This window comes from Castanea sativa, chromosome 12, assembly GCF_040712315.1.
Source record: "Castanea sativa cultivar Marrone di Chiusa Pesio chromosome 12, ASM4071231v1".
In the NCBI taxonomy this organism is placed as follows: Eukaryota; Viridiplantae; Streptophyta; class Magnoliopsida; order Fagales; family Fagaceae; genus Castanea; species Castanea sativa.
Genome location: NC_134024.1, coordinates 45,127,097 through 45,147,847, shown reverse-complemented (window position 1 = coordinate 45,147,847; position 20,751 = coordinate 45,127,097). Strand labels below are relative to the sequence as shown.

The 20,751-nt window shown below is 39.2% G+C and overlaps 1 pseudogene; it reads left to right on the top strand.

Moving 5' to 3' along the window:
- The window catches only part of LOC142619238 (UPF0481 protein At3g47200-like), a 30,657-nt pseudogene extending 20,697 nt beyond the window's left edge, over window positions 1-9,960 (top strand).
- The last annotated feature ends 10,791 nt before the right edge of the window (window positions 9,961-20,751 follow it).

Below are 20,751 nucleotides of genomic sequence, written 5' to 3'. Positions count from 1 at the left end.
ATCCACAGTGGGTATCAAGGGCAGAAAAATTCTTTTAGGTTTGAGGAAAAAAATTTCAAACCCCAAATCTCATTCTAGTCGAATCTTTAATTTCAATTGGTACCAACCGAAATGGTTTTGAACGGGCCGAAATTTCATCAAAGATGGAATAAGGGAGCTTACATTTCTGATTTATATATAGTTACGCGATTTTTTAGCTGTTTCGGCCAGAACGGAATGGTGTCCATAACTTTGGACAGAAGTAAATTGAGATTTCAAAGTGTACCACATGTGAAGGAGGAGAAAAAGAAGGATGAAAAAAGAAGAAGATAAAATGTAAAAGGTGGAGACAATGAGTAGTCAAGATTAAAAGAGATAGCAAGATTAAAAGAGAGAGAGGTCTGTGTCTTGTTAAAATCTAACTCTATTGAACCCAATATGAAAAACCTTTAAATTTTCTTGAAATACTTTGACAGAGAAAGAGAGTGGGTCTGTGTTTCAAATTTTTAAGTTCTTGAGTATGGGTTTGTGTTTCAACTCCACTACCTTGTTCCTACTTTCTATAGAGTGGGCCTGTGTTTCAAATTTAAACTTTAAAGCTCACACACATTGCCCAGGAGATGCTTTGTTGATACCCATTTTCGCGACACATTTTGTACAAGCCTGATTCAACCAAGCTCAACTTCCTTATGGGTTCAATTCATGTATTATATTTTATTTTATTCTTTTAAGCATGGTCCAAGCCCATGCGATTTATTATAGAAATTGAGGGAGTGTGGTTTGGAGGGTATGGGTCGGTTCCTTTTGGACCTTTTGCATGAGCCTAGCTCATGCGTGCTACCAAGTGAGTAAGGGACACCGGTAGCACCTCTGGCTCATGAAGGAGGTCTTGTACCCAAAATTTCCACCTTAAAAGAGCCTTTATACTCTGGCTGACTATGACCTAACTTTTCTGCTCTACCATTTTTTGGCCTAAAATTTATAGCTGACCCTAAGTGGCTGGCCTTGTCTGCTTGTCTGCTTTAATAACCAAATACAAACTCCAAGGGCCTGCCATGTCTAGGAAGCATCAACCCATTAATTTAGGCTAGTCCATTTCCCAAATAATGCAAAAAGCAAGCCAACCCTCTTACCCAATTAAAGCAAATTTGATCATAACCTCTTTGATTGAGACATTGGGTTCAAAACCTCTTCTATTGACCAAAACTAGCCACTTAGAGCACCCTGAACTCAATACAAAAGGCCCCAATCAGGTTTTCCCCACAAAGTTGAAACTTTAGAGTAAAAGTCCATTCAACCAATTAACATTGTTACAATTCTAAAGTTTAGGGGTGGAAATATGGGTACAAGGGAATCTACCTTCTCTTCCTCACAACCTCTCTCAATTTTCATTTCTCACTGACTGTGGATCAAAATTTCAGACTTGTGTACTTTTCTGCATTTGCTTGTTCACACCCCTATACTACATTGTCAAGTGATATCTTCACTCCTTTCCATCTCAAATGAGTTTCCCCAAGGAAGCCAGCAATATCGCTCATGGCTACAACTTCTATGAAACTAATCCTGGCAAACACAATCTCACCAAATTGACTAACAAGCAAGTAACTCAAAAATTGCAGCATCCCCAATGTGGTCCAACAAGATGGCCTCTCATTAATCATTATTTCCTCACATGGATAGAGCCTAGCATTGGTTACAGTCCTTTGAATTTACAGCCAAGAAAGTTACTTATACTACTTTCAACACAATGGCCAACTCAAGGTCAAGCACAGCTGCACTACAATTTGACCTTCATGTTTTGCAACTATCAGAATCAATAGAGAGTCAACTTTGAAATGGAATTCGACTTCAACTACAGGAAGAACCCAACCTCATGGGCCTTTATCTCGTGGTGGGTTTGTGATTTCCCAAAGAAGATCCATCCTACACAAGCAATGACACAATATATTCAACACATTGCCAAATATATCCAAGAGATAGGCGAAAACAAAATTAGCTTGCCAAGGTGGGTGTCACATCCAATTTATCAAGATTGTGCAAAGGATGGTTTCAACACCTTATTTATGCATTTGATGCCATTCTCCTACAACAAAAAATTATGCTCCTCAACCGCGAAGGATCCTCTTACTTCACCAATAAAGATCTCTTCCATTTTGGATATATGGGTGGAAGATTGAAGGTGCTCAATGGATTGTCTTCGCTAGCATCTAAAGGTCTCCAACGCCACACTGGGAGCTACAGCTTTAGCCTTGCACCATGCAAATCTACTCATGGTGATAGCAAAGATGATGGAACCACCACAATTGATATTAGGATTTTTATTCCAGAGTATGATGTTCTTACAAAAAGTGGTGTGACATGCTATTAGAAAGGAATAGTGTGTTTGCTGAAGCGAAATTAAAGAAAATGAAGGGGCGTCTTGGCTTAAATCTGAAGAGGAAAGTGAAACTTTTGGCCTAAAAGCAAAGCAAGTGAGATGGAGCAAAACTAACGCTACATGTAGGTGCATGAAGGAAAGAAAGTTTGAAAAGTCGAAGGCCATATACATTACAAAGCAGAGAAGCTTCACGTCAGGTGCCTTATCAAAATGATAAATAAGGAATTGATGAAATTAGGGCTGTCTAGAAGGATCCGGTAACCCGACCCACCCGAAGAACCGACCAGATCCGACTCGAATCCAGCCAACCCGACTGCTCCGACGGGTCGGCAGGGGGTCTTCACCACTGAAACTGATTTCTGGCAGGTCGGTTTCGATTTTCCTCATCTAAAACCTGAAAAAACCGAACCGACCGAGAGATTTCCAAATCCCAGTGAAATTTCCAGAATCTGGCAAGTTTTTTCTAGAATTCGGCGACTTTTTTCCAGAAACCGGCAATATTTTTCCAGAATTCGGCAAAAAACCCAGATTCCGGCGATATATTTCCTTAGATCCAGTGAGATTTTGACTGGATCTTTCGAAATCTCATCAAATCCGGTGAGATTTTCGCCGGATCTTGCGAAATATCACCGGATCTAAGAGAAATATCGCTTGCATCTGGAAAACTTTGCCGGAATTTGGGTTTCTTCGCCGGATCTGTGTGTTTTTCACCGATTTCTCGTCGTCTTCTCAGATCTATGGTTCCGACCAACCTGCCCACCACCCATTGATGATCTATGTAGCGCCTAATGTGCTCCCTAGTGTTCCTTGCCATGCCATCATACTTAGGAAAGATGGGTGGAGTATAGTTGGCAAGATAAGGCTTACCAGCTACTTCCTTAGAATAGGGAGGCCTGGTATCAATATAAATAGTACTCTTTGCTTTCTTAGCTTTAAACAAGATAGCAGTAATATCTTCCTTAGTCAGATAGGGAGATCCCCGAGGACCTTAACCACCTTGTGGGGCTTGAGGTATGAACGTCCCATAATGTAGAGACTGGAATTTTGCCCACATGGCAGCCTGAGAGCGCTGGAGGTCCTTAATGGCTGTCACGATATTCCTGTTCTTGGGCTGACTAGCTTCACTAGAAGACTTTGTGCCCTTAGTGTGCATGGATATACGATCTGCACTTGGCCCTACTTGCTGGTTTCACCCGAACCTGCTAGTACTCCCGTGCCTTTCTTCCTAAGAGGCATGAGGAAGATGAAAGTAAACGAAAATATGCAAAACCAATATAAAACTCACTCAAAAAGGGAATAACCAAAGCTTCTCCCTTGTGGAGTCACCAAAAATGTATGTGCAAGTTAGATTTGAACTTATATGAGAAAGTAAATAAGTTATCTAATAGTACATCGCAATGAGAAAGCTCATGAGTGACAAAAATGCAAGCTTTGACATCATAATGTCTAGAGAAGAAGAAAGTGATTGCAAGAATGTAAAGTGGACACATGATGTATGTGGAAAACCCTTGGAAAGGGATGAAAAATTATGGTTTGAGCAAGAAAGAATCATTCTTGCTTTGTTTAGCTTTGTATTGTATGGAAAAAAGAGATATAACTCTTGTACAATAAGGATGTTCTTCCTTAAAAGAGTGACCGTGTTTTCTACCTCACTTTCTTATCAACTTTTTACTCTCTTCTCAAAAGATCTACTTGGGTTCTTATCCTAATAGTCCAACTGCATGTTCCTTTTATAGTCTGAGGAATATGGCCGAGTACAAAGATAGGTGTCAAGTCATCATTTTTTATTTTGGACCTTACTACTGCTAAGGTACTATTTGGTGACTGGAGGAGAGAGAGCACACCAACATTAGCACTGTGACATAGGGGTAGGTGACTTTGCCACTGCCTATGGAACAACTCTTGAGCAACGAGAGGGACATCAGAAGTACTATAGGTGATACACGTGTCCCTGAAGTGGTCCAACATGCACTCAACCAATAAGGAGTGTTTCCATAGTTGCTGACCTTAGGAGGTCACTATCGCCCTTTTTGTGAGTGCCTAAGTACCAATGTCGAATGCATATGTTACTTCCTTCCTAGGGCAGTCACGCCCTTGGCTCGGGTTAAGGATAAAATCTTGTAGCCAACGTTTCCTCTTCCTTGCTCACAGCCGCTCCACATGTAAGGCCCAGATCTAGCCACATCAACACTCTCTCATGCCTTAGCTGGTGAATTGTACAGGGGGTATGAGTTGGTTTCTTTTAGACCTTTTGCATGAGCCAGCCCATGTGTACTACCAAGTGGGCAAGGGACACTGGTAGCACCTTAGGCTCATGAAGGAGGTCTTGTACCTAAAATTTTCACCCCAAAAGAATTTTTATGCTCTAGTTGACTGTGACCCAACTTTTCTACTCTACCATTTTTTGCCTAAGACATATAGGTAACCCTAAGTGGTTAGCCTTGTCTACAACAACAATCAAATGCAACCTCCAAAGACCTGCCATGTCTAGGAAACACCAGCCCATGAATTTAGGCTACTTTATTTCTCAAATTATGCAAAAAACAGGACAACACTTTACCCAATAAAAGCAAATCTAACCACAGCCTCTTTTATTGATACCTTGGCATTCAAAGTCTCTTCTATTGACCAAAAACCAGTCACTTAGAGCACCGTAAACTTAATACAAAAAGTCTCAATCAGATTCAAAAGGAAGCAAACTACGTTTTACACTCAGAGCTGAAATTTTAGAGCGGATGCCCATTCAGCTAGCTAACATTCTCACAATTCTGATGCTTAGGGGTGGAAATATGGGTATAGGGGAGCTTTCCCTCTCTTCCTCATAACTTTTCTCAATTTCCTTTTCTCACTAACTGTGGGTTGAAGTTTCGGACCTATGTACTTTTTTCTGCATTTTCTTGTATTTTAGTTATGGCATTTTGATTTCTCTCTTGTTAAAGCGCCATTAGCCTTTTGCTCATTATACATTTGAAATTTTGGGCTTGATTCTCCACAATAAACACTTCTAAAAGAACACAAGAGGAGATTTGAGTCATTCTCGCATTTTTGGCCATTGTTGCAAAAATGTCCCCAACATGCTTTTATGAAGGGGCTGCTAGTTGTAGTGCGCTAGCGCCCCTAAACGAGTAAGGCTCTTCTTCTGCGAGACTCCATCCAAATCCGCCACTCGTTGGTTGGTGTTCCATTCTTTTTATTGAGACTATGCCTTCAATTCCATTCAATGTGACTTATAAGGCGACTCTGCTGCTTCATTGACGATTGGATCAAGAGCAGAATCAATAACAAAAAAAACTACATACCCAAAAGGGGGAGCCAATTAAAAAACAAACGACGGAAGAGGTGCCCCCATTGGTTGTTGGGTCTGACCAACCACTTGTTGAGCTTGACCCGCCACTTTTCGGACTTCGAAAAGAGAGAACGTGTTTTTCCTCCAAGTTTCTCTCTCATTCGCTCCGCGAACTAAGAATCAATGGAATGTCTGTCTATCCATGAACATCTATTCTATCTGTATATCTAGGGGATCTCTCTATACATATAAAAAAGTTTCCCTACGAGCAGAAGATGATCAAATCCGCTACACTTACCCTCCGCCCTACTTTCAACTTGTTTCCAGCGTCCTTTGCAGATAGATAAACTTCTAGTGTTGCCTAGGTTTATGGAAGGAAAGTTCATTCTTTGAATTTGATGGTGACTTTTGTTCCACTGCTATCGTCAAGCTTGGACATGGTGCAACAAGAAGAGAATTAGCAGAATAGGATAAAGAATTTCTCATTCTCATCTACCTTCCTACCCCACCCATCGCCAGCAGAATGATCGGCCATACAGAGACTAGGGCTGCTGCTTCCTTCCCACCGCGTCTTTCCTTGTGTGTCGGAGATATAAAGCGAGTGCACCGGAAAAGAACGGGAACTGGGTCGATCTATTCTATAGCGAAGCATCCGAAGCATAACTGCACACTCACACGATCTTTGCCGAGAGATAGGAGCATTCGGTGGAACCGGTGAACTACACTTGCTTCTAGATAGATGTGTGGGACAAAGGGCTCGTGGTACCTGCTGCCCACCCTTCAAAGGCTTGCATGTTAAAGATAGAACCAACGGTGGCAGAAGAGATTTGTGCAGGAGCTGGCGGAGAGCGAAAGATTCGAATCTTGATCCGGGGAGACGTTTCAACGTTTCTGGGCACTGCACTTGAACCACTAATGCATGAACTGGTACTGTTGTTGTTAGTCACACAGTTACGGTTGCTGTGAGAGTAGCGTGGCAGGGAGCACAAGCACACTTGACAGGAGATAGACACAGGCGGTAGACGGAGAAAGAGAGGCAAGCCCTTAAACGAGGCATGGCTCTTCTTTTGCGAGACGCCATCCAAATCCGCCACTTGTTGGTTGGTAATGTGTTTGGTAATGTTTGAGAATTTTTTGTGTGGCATTTCATCGCATAATTTGGATATGTATTTGGTAGTGTTTGGATAGTAAGTATGGGTAGAGGAGAGTGGCAATGGAAGTGGCGGTAGTGATTGTGGTGGCTGCTGGGTTTTGTGTTTTTCTAAATCGTAGTGTTTGGTTGCCAAGAAAATCTCAGTTATTTTTTTAAAAATATTTTGAATTCATTATTTTAGACCTTTTATTTTCTAAGGTAGATTTTTTATTTTAAAATTTGCTGATGTGGCTTTTTTTAGTAGCAATTAAATATTTTTTATTATTATATTAGCCATGTGTGCGCCAACAACATAAACCGTTTGCCACGTAGGCATTTTCCATTAATAAGTTAACGGTAGAGACTAAATTGATTGCAATGTTAAAAATAATAGGGACCAAATTAACCGCTACCAAAATGTAGGGACCAAAATGGTATTTTTGCCTTTTCTTTTCCCTTAAAACATTTCTAAAAATATTGCCTATAGCAAGCCCTTAGGGCATGCTAAAACTACTTTCAACCTAATTAAAGTTACTTCCGATTTCAAAATTCTCTTAGAATTCTAGAATTTAATTCAAGTACAAAGAAAAACTTCAATGAGAAATTTATTGAACAATACCATATTCCTATTAAAAGGAAAAAAAAAAACAATAATGTTAGAGATACAAATTATTTTACAAAAAATTTTACAAACTGCTGATATGATGAGCGATTATTGATAAATGAAAAAGTGATATTAATTGTGGGCCTAGATGAAAACCAATAAGTCTCCGTTTGGGAGTTCATAAGGGAATGTAATGGAATGGAATGTAACAATCATAAGGGAATGGAAATGAATGGAATGGAATGTATTTAAGTAAGGGAAAAGAATGGAATGTAATGGAATTAAGTAAACTTGATTGGATGTTTTAAAATAAAAGAATGAAAATGAATGAAATGCAAGTAATCTTGTTTGGGAGTAACATGGAGGGAATGGAATGGAATCATTTTATGACAGTATTACTATTATATCCCTATTTTAAAATAAAGGGTTGAATATATAGGGGTATTTTGGGAGTTTTAGTAAAAAAATCATTAAATCTAATTCCATTCCCTTCCATTCCTCCCAATTTCGGGGGAATGAAAATTTGAGGTTTTAAGGGAATAGAGAGGAATGAGTGTTTCCTCCTACCCATTCCATTCCCTTCATTAAAACTCCCAAACAAAAGAAGGGAAGAATATTATAAAATTATTCTTTTCATTCTTTTCCATTCCATTTCATTTCCCCCTCCCAAACGAGGCCTAAGAGGTTGGCTACATCAACATTTTATAAAAATGTTGTAAAATAGTTTGTGCTTATAGCATTACTAAAAGAAATTGTGCATTTTCAATATATTTCCATAATGAATAAATTTTGATAAAACATTAAAAAATTTCATAGAATAACACTAACAAAAACTATAATAGGAAGTAGAAAGTATGTATATAAATATATCAAAAATACCTTCTTTTACCTACTAAAATGAAACAATTCATTTGGCTATTTAATTACTCTACGACTCTATCAAACTAACAATGAAATTAAATTATTTAAGTACCAAAATGATTTGTTCTATAAATTATTGTTTCCAAAGAAACCATTTTAAAATTCTTCATTCACCATTGTCATCCAGTTAAAATATTTGCAAATCTTTTATGTGATCAGCTTTACAGGACAATGAAGGAGGACGATTGAATTTATTTTTTATAAAATTTTTATAAACATTAAATATAAAAGGGTCATTATTCTTGTAACAACAGTGCATTTTAACATATTAAAAGATTGTGCCATAGAATGAACTTTGAAGTCAAATTATAGCATATTGTACTTCACACGGTTCCTTAACTAGCATTATTAATCCTAGTGGCTCTTATCTTGATAGACAGGAGGCCCTTCAACTGCAACTGAACGTGAAGATTTGGAAATGTTAACAATATCTGGAGGTTCGAAGCCCAAATTCTTAATTGGGGGTTTGATGAATGTTCCAGATCACCTTCGCAAACTGGATGAGCAAGCCTTCACTCCTCTGCTTATTTCAATTGGCTCTATTCACCGCTCCAATGCAAAATTACAAACCATGAAAAAGTGTAAAGTACGGTTTTGTGATTGTTTCATTCAACGGGCTAACATAAACAAGCAGAATTTAGAACACACAATAAGAGAGAGGGAAGACGAAATTCGCTCTTACTATGCAGAGACCATTGTGTCCAGCATATGCAGTGATGATCTTGGTGGATGGGATGTTCATTCTTGAGTACTTCTTGAGACAATCTGACTCATATTTCATAGGGGACGATCTTATGATAGCTGAATGGATGCCTCCAATTTTGAAATATGACTTGGTATTACTTGAAAATTAGCTTCCCTTTTTTGTTTTAGAGATGCTGTTCAGGCAAGCAAACTTTCTGGTTGAATTAGAGTTAAGACTCTCTTCTTTAAGGGTACTTACTTTTCAATTCTTTGAATGTTACAACTTTCAAATGAAGAAGCTTGACAATTTCAATGCAGAAATTGAACACTTCACAGATTTGGTTAGATTGTTTTATCTAAGTGAATAATTACCGAATAGAAGATCTGGAAGGGCTAAACTATCATACTCTGCAGCCCAGCTAGATGAGGCAGGAGTCAAGTTGAAGGGAGTTGAGAATGATGAGAAAATGGGACGTTATAGAGTGAATAGACGCTTTCTTGACATAAGGTTCGATTTAAACAGTGGAGTGTTGGAAATCCTCTGCATTAAGTTAAATGATGAGAGAGTACGTCTTATTCGAAACATTATTGCATTAGAGCAATCCCTTTATGTAGGGCACACATATGTTACAGATTTCTTTGTCATCCTGGATTTCCTTATCGATACTTCCAAAGATGTAGATTTACTTTGTGATAAGGGAATCCTCGTTAATTACCTAGGCGACAGCAATGCAGCAGCATCAGCTCTCAATAGTCTTAACACCAATATCTTATGGGATTATATGAACCCTGAATACTCGATAATATGTGAAGATTGGAATGCATTCTATAAGAAACGTTGGCATAAATGGAAGGCAACGTTATGGAGTCAATATTTTAGCACTCCTTGGAGAGCTACTTCTACCAGTGTTGCTATTATCTTTCTTGTGCTCACGGCCATACAAACTGTATGCTCTCTAAAGTCAACTAAGTGGTGAAAGATATGCAGCAGTTCTGCTGATCACTATAGCCTTTGTTATCTGTAATTATCTTTTGTTTTCAGTTGTTCCGGTTTTGAATAAGGGTTTATCCTTATCATTAGGGAATCTTTTGAGTGTGTTAGTGTTGGAATTGGATCAAATAAGCATAGTGCTTATGATCTATATCCGTTTAATTATCCTTTGAGTTCCATAATTCTGTTTAAGACTGCAAGTTTTTCAATAATAATTTTATCTGAAAATTTATCAAAAACTTTAATCGTTATTTGGGAGTTCTGGTTTTTATTAGATTCAAATTGGTTGCAGGGAGAAAGGAAAAAAATTGTTAGATCAAATTTCTATTGAGTTATTCTATTCCCACAAAAAAATTGTTAAATCAACTTTCTATTGAGTTATTTTAATCATCAATATGAGAGTATTGGTTAGGAAAGCAGTTAGCTTTTATTATACTCAGCTGGAATATATACTAGTACTAATAAGTTGTTGATTAGTTTGTATTTGGTACCAAAATCTTGCCCTTTTAAAGATTTTATTGGGACTAGTGCTGTTTTGAAGTCCTCATTCGTTATAAATGAATAAGCACATTGTGTCTAATGGGGATTAATATTAGACTGTAATTCAGTCCTGTATAAGTGTTTTGGTTAGAAATCGCGCCCAATTGAGCTCGTTGTTAATAATTAGCTAACTTATGTCTATTTCAACCCATTAAGGACAAGCTTAGTATTATTTAAATTTCCTGAACAACTTGATCTGCCATTTTACACATTTACATGATAAGATTTGGTCGGAATTCAACCTATGCTCTAGAATTTTCCTCATCAATATGACGTATTACTTTAATTTTAATAATTGATTAGCAAATGAGTTAGCTTTTACTTGGATTATCAGCTAGCTTGGTTAGCTTTAGTTTTAGCCCTTGATTAGATACGTTGTTGACCTTATTGTTAATTTATCTTTGTGGTATCACATTTAAATGTTGGTTAGACTTACCCTTGTACCAATGTGAATGGTGATGTTCTATTACACATTGGAGAAAAACATTGTTGGCTAGACTTGGTTATCTTAGCTAGTTGAGTGTTTTTGAAACTAGCTTGATCAAATACTTTGCTGAAATATTGTTGACTAAGCTTATTGGGTGTGGATTAGTTCAAACTGTGCAGTGCTTGGGAATTGATCTTACACAATTTTGACCAAAACTATTAGGCTATTGGATGATTGGCTGACGATATTTGGTTAAAAACTTTTTTACATAAATAGCTGGCTTAGACAATTTGGTTTATAACTTTATATTGGCCTTAACAAGGTTTAGGAAGATTATCTCATCCAGAGACTCTACAAATCTATTTTCCCAGAAGCTCCTTTGAAGTTACTAAGTTCTAAATGGTTATTACCTCCATTATTCTTATCGATGCTACTGGTTTCTAAAATAACTACCTCAAAGATATATAGCTGCTTTACTTAGACCAACGAATCAAATGACTGGTTGTCCTAGATTTTCTTGGAGTCATCTCTTGTTGGTTGCCTGACCCGGGAAGGCCTTTTTTAAATGTTAGTTAAGTCCTTGATCAATCTCAACATGTAACAAATCTCAAAGCTCCATGCTTTCTGTTAGCTAATGCAGCAGAAAAGGTTGGATTTTGATGGCTCAAAAAGACGTGAAGAAAGACTTGAATCCATAAAAGATTGGATTCGAGTATTTCTTGATCTAAGCCCCTAATGAAAAAGAGGAAGGAAAAATGTATGGTTTTAGAGAGGGAGAGAGAAGGGGGGGGGGGGGGGGGGTGGGATTGCTTGGAGTAGTCAGTCACCAAAGATACGAAACTAGCGTCTCCAGGTGTCCTTGTCCCTTTGAACCTCAATTTATGGGACAAATAGTTGGGCCCTTGAAGACAGACAGGTGATATCTATGGTTTTCTCTTTGCAATTTGACCCTATTGGCCTCTCTACTGCTGAGGGTAAAAGAAAACTTTCATTAATTTGATTGATAGCTTTGAGTTTGCTCTGGCAGCAACATTTACATGACTGGACTTGATAGAATGAACAGGAGTTCCTCTGCCTCCCAGTGACCAAAAGAACAAAAAAAAAAAAATCTGATTAAATTGCCAGCCCTGAAGTTCTTCCTGATGGTTTTGTTTCATATGCTTTTAGGCTTCTATCAAATTTCATTTTCCAGAACACAGGTAATGTAGTAGCAATGGCTTGAAAGAAGCCATCTGTTTTGTTTTTTTTTTTTTTGGAAAGAAGCCATCTCAAGTCTAGAGCACAAAGCCTGGAAGCAAAGAAATAGGCTGTTTACTTGTCAACTCAAGAAAAACAAGTTCATTGGGGTCAAGGCAACTCAAGGAAACAGGGGTTGGTGTTTTTGCTCTGTTAAGGGCAAGAGGGTATTATTGAACGCCTTCCCTCTCACAGTGAAGTCCACAGTCATGCAGAAACTAGGAAAGCAGTAAGTGATGGAATGATGATCACGGCATAATTAGGTAATTTTCTATAACACATAATAGGTGGACTTAGTTTACTTAGCCAGTTGAGTGTTGTTAAAACTGGCTTGATCAAATACTTTTCTGAACCATTGTGTGCTACTAAGGCTTCTTAGGTGAGGGTCTAGTTCAAACTGTGGAGAGGAACTTGGGAACTGATTTTAAGAAAAAAAATATTAGGCTACTGGATAATTGGTTTATACCGGCCTTTCAGAATTTAAGGATACCATTTCATTTAGAGACTCTCCATATTTGTGTTTCCAGAAGTTGCTCTGAAGTTACAGTGTTCTACATGGTTATACCGAATATCTTTATTATCATTATCTATATCATTCGTATCTGTAATAACACCCACAAAGATATATGACAGCTTTACTTAGATCATTCGAACGAATGCCTAGTTGTCCTAGATGTTATTGAACTCATTTCTAACTGCTCAAACTTCTTAGCCTTGGTTATTTTTATTTGCATAGCAAATCTAGCAGCAACTACGTTATGATCTTGCAGTTCAAGAACATGGTGGATGATGGGAAGTAACATGTATGGGGGTTACTCATAAATTGGTTTTGTATTCTTCAGCCAGGGATGGCCTTCTTAAATTATTTATTGTTGTCAAAAAGTAGCTAAATGATATTGCCTAGTCTCCAGTCTCCTATACGAGGAGAATATGAGTTTGTATCTACCCCCACTTGTAGTGACAATTGAATTATCAAAAAAGTTATGTCCTTGGTTATCTCAGCATGAGTCAAGAAGCTCCATAACTTAAGTTAGTTAATGCAACCGAAAATATTAATTTGAATGACTAAACAGTACAGTAAGAAAGACTTGGGTCCATAAAAAGATTGGATGAAGGTATGAATATGGAACTTAAGATTGGATTTAAGCCATCAATGAAATAGAGATAGTGAGAATGTTGGGTTTTTGAGGAGAGAGAACAGACCAGTCAGCAATTTTGAGTAGTCAGTCACCAGGAATAGCTCCAAACTCTTGTCTAGTGTTTCTGTGTGGCCTCTTATTTTTATTTTTTTGATAAGCTTCAATGTATTACTACTCAGAAGGGAAAGGAAAGCAGTCTGCCTTACAAGCGGCTGCAAGAGCCTCTGTAAGGCTGAGGTTATTGAAAACAAAAGGCTGAAGAGTTCTAAGAAAGAATTTGGCTGCTGCATGTGCAGCTAAATTACAGTCTCTCTTGACCCAAAGAAAATGGCACCATGTTTCAATTCTTTGTGAGTTGCGAAGTCCATAGGATGGCAGTAGCTTCGGCTTGGAGGGGGTGAGCAAATGTGATGTGTTCTTGACCAGACTTTGATGACAATGCCATTATCATCTCTTGCTACGGCTGCTAGAACTGTGAGGGATTTTGTCGTGGCTTCATCAACGTTAATCTTGATCCAACCATGTGGGGAGGCTGCCATTTGCTGTGTTAGACTAGACATATTATGGCCCATGTGAGAACAAGCATATTAATCCCCGGTTAGTATAGGGTTAGTCAAGTATTTTCTAGTATATGGATTTTACGTTGAGTTCGTTATAACACAAGTGCTTAATATAATATATGACTATTAATATACGTAGTCATTTAAGACTTTATTATTGTTAACGCATAGTATTGTGGGCTTGGCCCAACTAGGTTACTTACTTGTATAGCACACATTGTACTACTTGTACTGCACTCATATTTACTTGTACAGCACTTATATGCCTCCTATATAAAGGCACTCATGTATATTATTTCAATGAGAAATACAATACTATTGAATTCAGTATTTCTAACATGGTATCAGAGTCATTGCTCTGACCTTTTCTTAGCAGTCTTGTTTTTATTGGTGTAACTTCATTCTTAATATTGCTTCCGCTGTCATAACAACTGCCAAAGCCTTTCACCGTTGAACATTCGAGTCTTCCAGACATCATCCTCAGGTTTTGGACCTGTAGCAGCCACCGTTGAGGAGTTCAAACACTGCAAAGACCATTGCCTTTTCCTGCACCGCCGTGAATATTGCTCCGGAATTTTTTTCGAAGGTACCACGAAGGGCGTCTTGCTTCGATCTACCCGTTCGTGAAAACCTCACAGTAATCGGAGCCTTCACGCGCCCTCACACGCCGCCCAAAGCCTCTGCACTGAAGATCACGCACTCACGCGCCGAAATCATTCCGCCACGCGCTAGATCTGCTAATATTGACGTCAGCCCTAGGTGACGTCATCACTGCCACGTCATCGCTGACGTCATCCTCCAGCGTGCTGCTGACGTCACCCGCCATGTCACTGTTGACTGTTGACCGTTGACTTTTGACCGTTGACTTTTGACCGTTGACTTTTTTCGAAGTTGAATTTTTGCAGTCTAGGTTCTCCTTACTCAGTTTTTCGCATAGATTTCATTTTTGCAGTATGTTTTTGCATATTGTGTCTCTAAATGGATAAAAAGGATGTTTTTCTTCCTCGCCCCATCAATATTGTATTAGAGGGGATTAGGAATTACTTATCTTAGTCTCAAGCTATGTGCAGTTTTCTTAAGGGTCGCATGCTCTGGCATTATTGCACTGGTGCAATCACTATTCCTGTGAAGGGGGCAAGTGAAGAAGATGCTGCCTTTCTTAGTCACATGATTGAATGGGATAGTCACAATCACATGATCCTCACATGGATTTGAAACACTTCCATTCCCTCCATCTCCAATTTGATGGGCAGCTTTGATGATGCGAAATCAGCATGGGATATGTTGGCCAAAAGATACTCTACCACTCATGGATCCATGAAATATCAATTAGTGGTTAAATTGCATCAACTCAAGCAAGAACTGAGGCAGTTCATCAATGACTATTATGATCAGCTTCGCTTCATTTGGGACCAAATTGACCTTTTTGATTCAACTTGGGCATGCTCAAAAGATGCTCAACAATATGCTTTCATTAGAGATGAATTTCGTCTCTATGAGTTCCTGATGTCACTCCACAAGGACTATGAGCCCATTCAAGGTCAGCTTTTTAATCGTTGTTCTCCTCCCTTTCTTGATACTGCTGTGAACGAGTGAGTAAGAGAAGAAGCTCGCCTTGCAACTCTTCGAGCCCAGGATAAGTCTAATGTTCTGGCCCTTACTCCTTCTACTCCATCCATAGAGCAACCTCAGCACTCAGGTGATCCTTCTGGCTCTAGCAATCGTCGCAGACAGACCAATAAAAAGTTCTGCAACTATTGCAAGCGCCCTGACCACACTATTGAGACTTGTTACCGTCGCAACAAATCTACTACTGCAGTTGCTAACACTGAGTCTACTCCGCCAATGCCTCTCATTTCAGCTGAGTCCCAGTCTTCTGGATCCACTATCAACCTCTCACCTACTGAACTACAGGAGATCATAGCTCAAGCTGTTTGTATGGCTAGTAATGCATCTCTTTCCACTGCTCTCTCAATTTTACCCGGTAAGTCTCAAACTTGGCTTTTTGATTCTGCCTGTTGCAATCACATGACACCTCACTCGTCCTTATTCTCCAAACTTGACCCTGCTCCACATCCCTTAAATATTCACATAGTTGATGGTTCCATCATGCATGGGAATAGTCTTGGTTTTGTTTCAACCTCCAACCTCTCTGTTCCTAGGGTCTACCATGTTCCTGACCTATCCTATAATTTGTGTTCTGTGGGACAATTAGCTGGATTAGGTTATCGCCTTATTTTTTATTATTTTGGGTGTATTGTGCAGGATTCGAGGACGGGGCAAGAGCTTGGGACCGGCCCTAGAGTTGGGCGTATGTTTCCAGTGGACAATCTTCATCTTTCACATGTTGCTCCGGTGTCTGTTGCTGCTGCTACCGCTGCGGTGTCTTCCTTACCCTCTCTCTCACTTTGGCACTCTTGTCTTGGTCATGCACCCTCTTTTCGGGTACAACAGTTAGCTTCTAAGGGTCTGTTAGGTTCTATGTCCAAAGACAATTTTGATTGTACTTCATGCCAGTTAGGAAAATAGCCAGTTTTACCTTTTAATAATAGTGATTCTATTTCTAATAGTATTTTTGAGTTAATTCATTCTGATATTTGGGGACTTTCTCCTGTTGCTAGTATTGGTGGACCTCGATATTTTGTTGTTTTTATCGATGATTATTCTCGTTACAGTTGGATATTCCCTATGAAATCTCGTTCTGAAATTTTGCCAATATACAGTAACTTTGCAAAAATGGTTGAAATCCAATTCTCCAAAAGAATCAAAATTTTTCGTTCTGATAATGCTCTTGAATACACTCAATATACTTTTCAAGCTCTGTTACACTCCTATGGCACTGTACATCATCTAACTTGTCCAGGTACCTCTCAGCAAAATGGTCGAGTTGAACGAAAATTTCGTCATATTCTTGACACTGTTTGTACTCTTCTTCTTTCTGCCAAGGTTCCTCCTCCATTTTGGGGTGAAGCTGCTCTTCATGTTGTTTACACCATCAACCACATTCTAAGCACTGTCATCCATAATCAAACTCCATATAAGTGCCTCTTTGGGTCACCCCCTGACTATCATCACCTTCGCTCTTTTGGATCTGCTTGTTTCGTTCTTCTTCAGCCTCATGAACACAACAAACTTGAGCCTCGATCTAGACTTTGCTGTTTCCTTGGTTATGAAAAAACACAAAAGGGGTATCGATGTTATGATCCTGTCTCTCATCGCCTTCGTGTTTCTCATAATGTTGTCTTCTGGGAACACCGCTTGTTTGTTGAACTCTCTCATTTTCGTTCTTCCCTCACTACCTTATCTGTACTTGAAGTCTTTCCAGAGGAGTCTCATGTTCCTTCTCCAAATCCTCTTGATCCTCCTTTAGACTTCTCTATTCAAACACCAGATCCTTTAATGTCTCTTTTGGACAGGTCGAAGATAAGCAGATTGATGACGAGCTACCCCAACTTGAGCCTGGGTCCCCCGCTCCTGCTCCGCTTGAAGATCCTCCACAAGACCTTCCACCTCCACAAGACATTGTACCTCGTCACTTAACCCGGGTAAGATCCATTCCTACACATTTACTTGATTATCATTGTTACACTGCACTTACTACACTCCACGAGCCTCAAATCTATCGTGAGGCCTCCACTGACCCTTTATGGCAGATTGCAATGAAAGAGGAACTTGATGCATTAACCAAAAACCATACTTAGGACTTAGTTACTCTCCTTCCTGGACAGTCTGTGGTTGGTTGCAAGTGGATCTACAAGATTAAGACTCACTCAGATGGGTCCATTGAGCGCTATAAGGCTCGTCTTGTTGCAAAAGGTTTTACACAAGAGTGTGAGATTGATTATAAAGAGACCTTTGCTCCAGTTGCTCGCATCTCATCTGTTCGTGCCCTCCTGGCCGTTGCTGCTACTAGAAAATGGGATCTTTTTCAGATGGATGTTAAAAATACATTCCTTAATGGAGACTTGAGTGAAGAAGTTTACATGCAACCTCCTTTAGGTCTTTCCATTGACTCCAACAAGGTTTGCCACCTTCGACGAGCATTGTATGGTCTTAAACAAGCTCGTCGAGCCTGGTTTGCAAAATTTAGCTCTACTATCTTTCGCTTAAGTTACACTGCCAGTCCTTATGATGCTGTCTTATTTCTTTGTCGTATTGATAAAGGCACCATTATACTTCTCCTCTACGTGGATGATATGATCATAACTGGTGATGACCTTAGTGGCATACAATAACTCAAGGATTTTTTCAGTCAGCAGTTTGAGATGAAAGATCTTGGCCACCTTAGCTATTTCTTGGGTCTTGAAATCACTCGTTCCTCAGATGGTCTTTATATTACTCAAACTAAGTATGCTTCTGATCTTTTGTCTCGTGCTGGACTCACTGACAGCAAGACTGTTGACATCCCAGTTGAGCTTAATGCGCATCTGACTCCCTCCGGGGGGAAACCATTGTCTAATCCTTCTCTTTACAGACGATTGGTTGGCAGCCTAGTCTATCTCACAGTTACTTGTCCAGACATTTCCTATGCTGTTCATCAGGTCAGCCAGTATTTGTCTGCTCCACGGTCGACTCACTATGCTGTTGTTCTGCGCATTCTTCGATACTTGAAGGGCACTCTCTTCCATGGCCTTTTCTACTCAGCTCAGTCTCCTCTTGTACTCCGTGCATTCTCTGATGCTGATTGGGCAGGAGATCCCACTGATCGTAGGTTCACCACTGGCTATTGTTTTCTCCTTGGCTCTTCCTTGATTTATTGGCGAAGTAAGAAACAAACATTTATGGCCCGCTCTAATACTGAAGCAGAATATCGTGCTCTTGCTGATACCACATCTGAGCTTCTTTGATTACGATGGCTTCTTACAAACTTAGGTGTGTCTACATCCTCTGCGTCTCCTCTTTATTGTGATAATCTGAGTGTCATTCACATTGCTCACAATGATGTCTTCCATGAACGGACTAAACATATCGAGATTGATTGTCATTTTATCCGTTATTATCTTGTTCATGGTGCTCTCAAGCTCTTCTCCGTCTCCTCCAAAGATAAACTTGCAGACATCTTCACTAAGTCCCATCCTAAGGGACGCCTTCGTGATTTGGTTGACAACCTCAAACTGGTCTCACATCCACCTTGAGTTTGAGGGGAGTTGTTAACGTATAGTATTGTGGGCTTGGCCCAACTAGGTTACTTACTTGTATAGCACACATTGTACCACTTGTACTACATTCATATTTACTTGTACAACACTCATATGCCTCCTATATAAAGGCACTCATGCATATTATTTCAGTGAGAAATACAATACTATTGAATTCAGTATTTCTAACAATTATTATGTAGACGTAGGCCGTTAGACAAAAACAAGTAAATTTTTATATATTCTCTTTCTTTCATGATTTTGCTCATTATTCAATCATCACATACAATCTCACGTCAACTTTCACATGGTATAGTGCCACATTATTTCTTCACACAAATCTGCAACGACGTTCAACCCCCAAAAAAAATTGCAGGTCCTCCACCACAATTGCTCCACGCAAACACTGCCTCATCGACATCAACTCTCAGCAGCTGCAGTCAAGAACACCACTGCCTCCTTCAAACGGCATCAACCAAGTTCTCTGCATAATAGGCATCACACACCGTAGCTATCGCTGCCTCCTCAAGTCGACACAAGCCTCCTTTACAGCCGCCTGTCTACGCTGCCAGCAACAGCCAACCATTTTTCTTCGTCAACTCCATGCCGCGATTAACAGGAACCACCGTCATTCTTAACTCCTCCACAAAGCCGTTGACTCCAGCTCTGGTATCAACAAGGTGATTTCAGATACAGGTTTGTCAGTGTTTCTCTGTAGAAACATCACGACATTCAAAGATCAACACATACTGGTCAACATTCATTAGTTGGGCTATGGAAACATACACTTTCCCAAGATGTCAAATTGGGCTTCAGACTTAACAAAGACCCACTTCAGCAAGACGTAAGGATTACAAGAAGTGGGCCATCGTTTGGTCCCTCATGGCGATGTCCAAAGCTTTATTTTTTTTTTTTTAAAAAAAACAACCACAATAGTGTTACAAAGTGATCACATATAGCCTGTCTTTTTAGTGGTGTAATTCTATGTAAGGTATTGACACACGGTCCTATCTGTTTCAGTAGTTTTGTCATGCCAACCAAGACATCCACCTCATCATCAATGCCATGTCAGTGACACTAAATCTTGCCATGTTCGAGCAACTTAGGTGCCACACTAAACTATACATTTAAGACCTTCCAAAGTCAAGCTTTCACCTTTAATTTGAAGGAGGGTGTTAGACACATTATGACCCAAGTGACCCATACCAATTATAGGCCAATGTACTTGTTGAAGAAGCATATTAATTTTAGGTTAGCCTATAGTTATTCTAGAGTTAGTCAAGTATTCTCTACTATATAAACTTTACATTGGATTTATTGTAACACAAGTACTAAATATAATATGTAGCCGTCTAGGGCTTTATTATCATTGTGGACATAGGCCATTAGCCTGAATCACATAAACCTTTGTATTTGCTCTCTCTTTCATGCTTCCGCTCATCATTCAATTATCACACGCAATTATACAACAACTTTCACATCCTGGAAACCAAATTGGGATTAACAAAGTGAAGGTTTACTGGTTCCATCAACTTAGTGAAGATGTACTAGTTCTAATGAATGAAATTAAGTGAGTCCACAATATTAGCAGACTTATGTGAACCTCAACTTATTGGAAATATGTTTCACTGCTCAATAAATTTTTATTTTTTCAAATACCATTGCATTAAATTTTCTCCTTATATCTACTAGCTTCTAAGCATGCTCTCACACGTGTGATGAGAGGCTCATCTATTC